Below are 9089 nucleotides of genomic sequence, written 5' to 3' on the forward strand. Positions count from 1 at the left end.
GCCTCTTTTCAATCAGTAAGATCCAGGAAATATGGAAGCAGAGGAACTAAAGTCAGGAGTTAAATCAAACCCTGAAAGTGACTTTCAAAATCCGGCAACAGAAGAAAAACTGTGAGCCTTTGTACTTCGCAACATTGTGTTCCGTCACATGGGTGAGAGATGGAGGACTGAAAAACACGGTTGAAACACTTTGCTGTGATGTGTGAAAAGATGTGAAGGAGATATGCAGAGGTGGAAAAGGAAACTGAAAACTCTAGAACAGATCGTCTTCAAAGTAAACTATCTGCTGAGTGTTATATGGATATTTACAGTATTTCTGCTTTAGAACATAACAGCTAAGTTCAATTGCTAGCTGTCTCGATCGTCACTCCTCTCTCATCAATTGTCAATCTTTTTTTAGAGACAAGTTAGGAGGCTTACAATATAACTTTGTTTTTATGGTCATAACAAGAAATCTCCATCCTTTTTACTAATATTTTGGTACAAAGCACTGATTTCTGTGCCAAAGAAGCTGTACACAAATTGTGATTGAGATTTGTGCTTGACCAATAAGAGACGTTCAGCACACCAATTTCCGCTCAAATAGTTCCTGGGCCTTCCACTGATACTGGTCTCTCCAGTGAAAATATAGGTAAGGTACCTCAGTTCCTAACATGATTCCTGTAACACTATTTATTTCAAATAAATCTGCTGAGGAATAAGATGGTTTTTGCTTTTAACTTATTTTCGTTTCCTTTCTTGAATTGGATTCTGAGGATTATAATTTCATAAGCAGAATTAATTAAATATAAACAATACCGTACTTTATCTGAGTAATTTGACAATCAAAAAACATACCCATAAACAAACAGTGTACTGAACAGGAATTTTCACTGGATAAATCACTGATACCTATTCATCAGTGGAAGTGGAATATCTTCTGATTAATATCAGTAAAATGATGCTCAGTCTGTAAGTGTTTTTCTAAAGGTAATGTCAGCCTTTATTTCTAACAGTGAATCATTATACCCTGGAGGCCCCACTTTAGCTGAATGGTTGATTATCACACACAGATGTAGAAGCTGCCGTGCGTGACAGCGCATCGAGTTCGTGTGCGCGGGTGAGGAGAGCGCACGTGCAAGCGCAAAATTATGTCCACAAGCAACTGCTGCAAGGCAGGGGCTACCTTGCTAGCAAATGTGTAACGGTCAAATGAACTAAAACCACTTTAACCTAATCATGGAACCATAAAAACATGGCAGCCTGGCGCTGCCCTGTTATTAGCAAGCAGCGTAGCAATATTAAATTTAAACTCAATGTCGGACATTAACTGTGAATTAATAATACTCAAATGTGTGCAGTTGTGATATTGAAGCCCGTATGTTGCCACAATACCGCTGTCATGTCGGTAAATTTAAACTACAGCATTAAATCCAAAGTTCAAAATGTCATCTATTAACCACATACTGTATTAGAGTCATACTCACACAGACTAGACGCCAGCTGTATTAGCAGGTTCCCATAGACTGCCGATGGTAGGACAGAAAATGAAGCGCCAGTGTCTGGAGCAGATTGGAAAAGTGCTTTCTATAGACAGTTATTCCGGTAACCGTTCAGCTGAGCTCATAACACGGCTGAGCTCATAAAACGGCTATTCAAACTAAATCCTGTCAGCCCACTGACAGTTGTAGAGCTGTTTGGAAAACCACGGTACTCTGCGATGACACACACACCTGACACACACACAAACTAACGGCGTTTCACGTTGTACCTCCCTCCCTGTTTCAGCCACTCCCTCGCTCTCTGATGACGTCACTGAGAGATGCAGCCTGAAATGCTGCATTCACATCCTATGGGAAAAGACTTTAGATGGGACTTCAAAGTTCTCTTACCCCAAAAAATAGAACAAAAACTACAGTTTGATCACGGTTATCAGATGGTAAATATTACAAGGCAGTGATACGTTCATTGGTTTAATAAGTAACTACCAACGATGCAAACAAAAGGCCTGTATCAATTCAGGACATATAAAACATAATATACTGCATTTTCTGAATAAGGGTCTATGCCAATAAAAAATAAAACCGAAATTAAGTAAATAAAAAAAAATTAATTGTATTTACAGCCGTGCTAGCAGCTCTGTGAAGCTGTACTTATACACAGCAGGGCTTTAAGCATGCTAACATTTACTGTCCCCTTTTCTCTTTAACCTGTACCCCTCGGACATCAGAGACCTGTCACCTTCAGAAGTTCTCCGATGACAGTTTTGTATACTGGTGTGAGCTGAACCACCTGCAGCCCAACAACAGCAAAACAAAGGAGCTGGTGGCAGGCTACAGAGGATCCAGTACTACTCCTACTCCTCTTTCCATTAGGGGAGAGAAAAAGTGGAGATGGTACAGGAGTAAAAAAATACCTCGGTATCCACTTGGAAAGCAAACTGTACAGGACCAGTAACTCTGCACCTCTCTACAGGAAGGGCCAGAGCCGGCTCTTACTCCTCCCAGAGGCTCTGGTCCTTCAAGGTCTATGGTATCATGCTGCAAATGTTTAATGAGTCTGAGGTGGCCAATGCCATTTTCTACGCTGTGGTCGGCTGGGGCAGAAGCCTGAAAGAGGCCAACACTAACAGGTTTGGGCGGCTGCGGCTCAGGAGGTAGAGCAGGTCGTCCGCTAACCGGAAGGGTGGTAGTTCGATCCCCGGCTCCTCCAGTCCACATGTCGAAGTGTCCTTGGGCAAAATACTGAGTGAGTATGCGTGTGTGTGTGTGTGTAGAAAGTGCCGTATGTATAGAAAAAGGGCACTGTATGAATGTGTGTGTGAATGGGTAGATGTTGCAGTAGTGTAAAGCGCTTGGAGTGGTCAATAACACTAGAAAAGCCCTACATAAGTGCAGTCCATTTACCATCTAATCAACAAACTCATTCAGAAGGCTGGGCCCAGCTCGACCAAGGGGGTCGAGCTGGGCTCTCTGCATGTAGTTTTGGAGAGGAGGATGCTGTCAAACTCCTCTACCATCATAGACAGTGTACCCCACCTTCTGCACAGTGTTCTGGTTAGCTAGAGAAGCAAGGTCAGCCAGAAACTCAGAATGACTAAGTTTTCCACCGAATGCAACAGGAAGTCCTTCCTTCCTGTGGCCATCCAGTTATACAGATCTTCCCCTTTCTGCACATCTCCAACAGTATTGCGCTGTTAAACTACTGTTAAGTTACTGTTGACCCACATACACTTTCCATTCAGTTTACCTTTGCGCATTACGGTTAATTTACTGTCAAATTGCTGTTAATCTACTTTGCATGTTTCCATTTTTGCCCTTTTTCCATACTGTCCATTCTACTTCAAACATTACTTTTTACTTTATGTCACATTTGCATTTGTACATTTTTCTATTCACTTACTGTGTATTATTTATTATCATTATTTTATTGTAGTTTTTACTTTTTTACTTATTTACGTCCTCTTTCCTAACTGTGTGTTGAGCAATTGTAACAGAGCAATTTCCCTGCAGGGATCAGTCCCTGCGAGTGTTTGGTCATAAACCAAAGCCATCCAATGGTTGAGATAAGTTAAGATATTTCATTTAAAACCACAAATGTCAACCTGCTGGTGGCACTAGAGAGAGAAGCGATGGGATTAAAAAATTTATAAGGATTCATCTTTTGGCACCAAATTCTGTGGTGAATTTCATGTGAATCCATCCTACAGTGTTGAGACATTTCACAAAAAAACAAAAATGCAGAGCTCATGGGGCCCTAGAGGAAATGTCAGGTGATCAATAAAGTCATTACAATTCATCCTGTGGAGAACACCGATGTCTGTCCTGAATTTCATGGTAATCCATCCTATTTTTTGTTGAGATATTTTTGATATGGACCCATGGACTGGACCAATGACTCTCTTTAAAAATGGATGACATGACAGCTTCCCAAAAGTGAAGCCAAAACATCTCGATTGCCCCCTGATGGCTGGCTGCAGTATAGGTCATAAACCCCGCCCCCTTCATGTTAGCAGATGGGATATGGGCCAAACAAAAAAAAATATAAGCACTCATTGAATTAAGTTTTATTTGTTTTAGGTAGTTCTTATCACGCTGATAAGTTTGGTTTTAATTAGTTATTTGATGCTATAAAAAGAGGGTGTGATGTCCTGATTGACAGCTGCTCTGAGTGAAGTATTCATAGAGGCACCTGTGGACTTCTTTTCAGGAATTGTAAGTAGAGTAGGAATGTCAAGAGAAGATGTAAGGCCTTTCTATATACAGAGTGCGCTAAGTTCAGACTCCTGTACTTGAGTTTGAACCTGGCAAGTTCAACTCAGAAGTCCAGACTACCGAAGACATGAGGGCTGCTTGCAATTGGAACAGACAACAGAGCCAGCGGTGAATTGCCAAAGGGCTTGCTGAGATAAGATTGTTCTCCTGGGACAACGTTGTGCATCATCTGAGGAATGAACTCACAAGCTGCTGTCCTCACATATCCGAAACGATAGAGCAAATTTCCAAACAGGCATTATTGGATAAACTGACCACATACTAGAAATCTAAATTGCTACTTTCTTGCCTGAAAAAATATCAGAAAAGTGGCAATGTCTAAGATTTCAGTCCTGTTTCATTCGGAGACATCTGTAGTTACTGGTGGTAAGAGCAAATGTGGTTTAATACTACAGGTCACAGAATTCTGGGGGCAGCAGAACTATTTTTCTTTTAATAAAGAAGTTTGGAAATAATTGTCTTTTTTCCATCTTTCTGTGAGCAACCGTGATCTGACAGTATTAACCAAATAAAACTTAAGTGCTGAGAGGATTCAAAACTTGCTTACAGTATTCTGCGATATCAATTCAACAGTTTGTAGCTGATAAGACCTAAATATAAGAAAACACTATTAATTATTTTAGCTTTTTAAATTATTTAAAATTAATTTAATTCAAGCAAAACTGTCTTTAATTAGCTGTTTATCTTTGTTTGTAACGTATATCATAACTAGCCATAGTTTTGTAATTAAGTAAGTCTTTTAAACTTAGCTACAGTCTGAGAAAAACCGGTCCCTCGTCCCTATTGGTACCTTCTGGCAGGTCATCTAAACTTCAGTCAGTATTTTGATGTTAAAAATATCATTTATGTTACTGACATTTTAGATTAGTTTCCACTGAGATATTGTTGAGTTTGTATAGTTTTTTAAACAACATTTATTTACATTTAAATACGAATCAATTCTATTCCTGGTCTAAATTTATTCTTTTCTGAAATAATATTTTTTTTAAAAAGCAATTCTTTTTAGTTGAAAAAGGACCGATAAGTATCAATGAAGAACCAAAGCAATAAGGAGTATCGATAAGAGTAGTCATTACCCTTAGTTAGCACTTCTTTACTAGATTTAATCAATATGTCTTTATTAACAGGTTATGTACCTCAGTCCTTTAAATTAGCTGTAATTAAACCTCTTCTTAAAAAGCGTACTCTTGATCTATGTGTTTTAGCCAACTATAGATGGAAAGGGAATCTAACCTTCCCTTTCCATCTAAGATCTTTGAGAAAGCTGACGCCAACCAGTTGTGTGACTTTTTACATGAAAAAAACTTTTTACATGCACCAGGAAAAGGACTTTTCTCTGATCTTGTCTTTTTAGATCTCAGTGCTGAATTTGACAATATTGACCATCACATCCTATTACAAAGACTGGAACATGTAATTGGCAATAAATGAACTGCTGTAAGCTGGTTTAAGTCCTATTTATCAGATCGATTTCATTTTGTACACATTAACAATGAATTCTCCATACAGTCACAGAGTTTTACAAGGTTCTGTGTTGGACCAGTTCTATTCACCTTATATATGCTTGCTTTAGGCAATATTATTAGGAAACACTCCGTAAACACTCTATAACCTTCCAATGTTATGCAGATGATACCCAATTGTACTTGTCAATTAAGCCTGATGAAACCAATCAGTTGGCTGAACTTCAAGAATGCCTGTAGGACATTAAATACCTATTAAACTCAGTTTTGTCTAATAGGATGTGATGGTCAAAAATAATCTTAAATTTTGGTCCTTCACATTGAGGTGGCTCTGGCATTTTATCAGCTGCACCTTGACGTGTCCCTGTGCAGGTATTCCTGGGTACCTAACCCAGGCCACACTCGAAGGACTACACATCCATTTTATCAGGGTGTGATAGGAATCTTGTGAGCTGCTGCAAGATGTGTCAGGAGACCACAATGTCTTAAGTAGAAGCATTTTTTTGTTGCTCGAGGTGAGGAGTGATGAACAATACAAATGTTATCAAGTTAACCAGTGTAATGCGATCCCAAATCTGAAGGAATCTGCCCTGGTGACCAAATTTTACCCTATAACTATGTCCTACTTACTGCATGTCCAAATAAGGTTATTCTCCATTGGACTACATCACATCCAGACATGTGTGAAGAGTCTATTGGGTACCAAATCCTAAACGCTAAGTCACATTCTTACATAATTCATGTTGTATCCCAGTTCCCTCTGTCCCACTAAGAGAGACTAACTGATCATGAGACACAGAGACAAAGGCTTTTTGTTATGGCTATCTACGTTATCTTTACCTTCACACCTATCCTAGAAACAGACAGTGAACTATTGTTTAAAGTAAATGACATGTGAGTGTTACCTGTGTGTAGACACTATCTGAATATGAGAAAACAGAATAAATTAAACAGAATAGATTAAATTAACAAAAATTCCTTCACAGATCCCCCCTTTTTGATCATGATTTCAACACTAACTCACTAAATAATCCATGGCCAGGATAACCTTATAGATGAAGTAACATAACTATTACAATAATCAATCACAGTACATTTGTCTACCTTAAGAGAAATCAATAAAACTAACATTATATAACTGATCAATTGTGAAAATATATGTTTATATATTGAAAAATATTAAATAAAGTATCAAGCAAGTAATTTAGGATCCCCTTTGTTTCATAAACACACCACTCGAAAACCCTAACGCATCTAACAAGTGATGTAAAGGATCTAAAGGTAGAGTAAGCTATTCTAATCTAATATACTTTTTTTCATATACAGTGAATATCTCCTCATGTCCAATAGTTGTCCATTCTGTGGGTGGCTCTGTTAATGGGAAATAAACAAATTCCAGCCAATCAGCACCTGGAGGCGAAAAAGGAGGAAAAAAGGGGGCAGTGGGAGTGATAAAGACGCTTATTCTGGCACATTTAAACGTGATACACAAAAGGGGGGATGGCCAATTAACAGCTTAATAGGAGAAGGTCTGAGGAACAAAAGACCCACTTTAATATTGGTGAGGCTTTCCAACTGTGGAAACTGCACGGTCGGACTGCAAAAGAAATTCAGCCCTGGACTTATCCGCTGGGACTGTCCTGCACCCCGAATTACAGGCACACAGAGAGAACTGGTAAAGAGAGTGGTGGGGCTGGTAAAACCTTTAAAAACTTTATGCATTTTTTTAACAGCCCACCAGTCCCCTGATCCAGCGGCCCACTTGACAGCCCACTGGGCTTTGTCCAGGTAGTCCTAATGGCCAGTCCAACTATGGTGGAGAGACCTCCGAGAGTTGAAAGGCATGAAGACGGATGTGGAAGTTGCTCTGTTGTCACGCACACCTGCGTGACAGGTGTGTAAAACATTTGTTTCGCTATGTTTTACTGAGCCAATAGATCAGTATTGTTTTTTTCCTGTTTGCTATTGTTTGTGATAGCTAATCCCATCTAGTAAGTTAACAAGCGGGTACCGGTGTCACATTTTTGTGCCCCTTAACGATAATTACTTGCCCAGAGACATTTGGCTTACTTTCTAGTTTTCCAAGATATGGTGTTTGTGTGATGTTACCTACAGCAGCAGGAAAGTTGTGAGTATTGCAGTCTGCAGCTGGTGTGCTGGCTCTGGGAAGCTTTCATGTCCTATCTACATGTTAGCTTCGTAGCAGTTTTTCATTATTTGCTCTGTATATTATATATTACTGGTATTTTTCTATAAACATACGAAGGGTTTTATCGCCACAAAGACCTAAAAACAGAAGTTAACTAGAACAGTTGTATTATTTGGATTGATGCATCATCCGAAATGCTATGCCAGGTAACATTGCCTTCCTTGTTAGCTTAGCTACAAACCTACAGTCCTCTCTTCTGTCAGTGTAGTTTTGTTAAATCTAAACAACTCTCACTAGTTTTTACTCCATTGCGTATTGGATGCTGTGTTTGTGTGCAATTTGTTCGAGTTCGCAAGTTGCTTCAGCTATGAGAGAGCGTCCACTTCCACACCGTAAAAGATGCTTTGGATTCTGCCATTGTGTCGTCACCTTGAAAATGCACGTCCATTAATTTGGGGGGTATGGCTTTTGAGGGAGTGCTGAAGGGAAAGGTTTATTTGTTTTGCTGTAGAGTTCAAATATCAACAGTCTTTCTCCACAATTGCTTACTCTTCCTCTAAAAAATCACATGAATATATACTGAAGAGGTAGTCGCAGGCCAAACGTGTCCAGGCATTGGAGTAAAAGACACTGCGACCAGCCAATTAAGTCTTCTGCTAATACTAATTGAATAAAATCATACCAAGAAATTACAATAAAAAACACAAGAAGCAAAATTCAAAAGAAATCAAATGGAAATCAAATGAAAAATAAAAATAAAATAATTCATGTATTTTCTTCAAGTAAAAGATGTGTATGAAGTAAAAGGAGTGAGTAAATATCTACTAAATATGAATTGTACTATAGAAAAATTAAGAAGTAAATGAAATGAAGACACAATCAAAATCAAACAAAAATCAAAATACAATTAATACCAGGTCAACCAAACAAAAACAAAAATAAAATGAATAATCGATACCTAATCAGTGTAATCAAACTTCATCAACACAATAGTTAATCCATAAGACCAAATAATTAATATCTCTTTGAGTTGGAGGAAACCATTGTGAATTTCTTACTTTGCTGCTAAGCACTGAGGTGCTCGTCGATCTAATCTTCAAGGTCAGAGGTTTACTAGCATGCAACGTTCTGTTGGAAGAGTTATTACGTCTCCTATGTTTGGGAGCTGGCCCAACATTGAATAAGGACCACACAAATGAAACAAGATTTTTTTTCAAAATTATG

At 38.7% G+C, this 9089-nt stretch overlaps 1 protein-coding gene across 3 annotated transcripts in view; it reads right to left on the bottom strand.

Moving 5' to 3' along the window:
- The window catches only part of LOC120785911 (gamma-aminobutyric acid type B receptor subunit 1-like), a 50790-nt gene extending 49084 nt beyond the window's left edge, over positions 1 to 1706 (bottom strand). For all 3 annotated transcript variants that reach the window (XM_040120888.1, XM_040120889.1, XM_040120890.1), the window contains exon 1: positions 1467 to 1706. The gene's annotated coding sequence lies outside the window, so the exon portion shown is untranslated. The remainder of the gene's footprint in view (positions 1 to 1466) is intronic.
- Positions 1707 to 9089: the final 7383 nt, after the last annotated feature.

This window comes from Xiphias gladius, chromosome 24 (assembly GCF_016859285.1).
Source record: "Xiphias gladius isolate SHS-SW01 ecotype Sanya breed wild chromosome 24, ASM1685928v1, whole genome shotgun sequence".
Classification (NCBI taxonomy): domain Eukaryota; kingdom Metazoa; phylum Chordata; class Actinopteri; order Istiophoriformes; family Xiphiidae; genus Xiphias; species Xiphias gladius.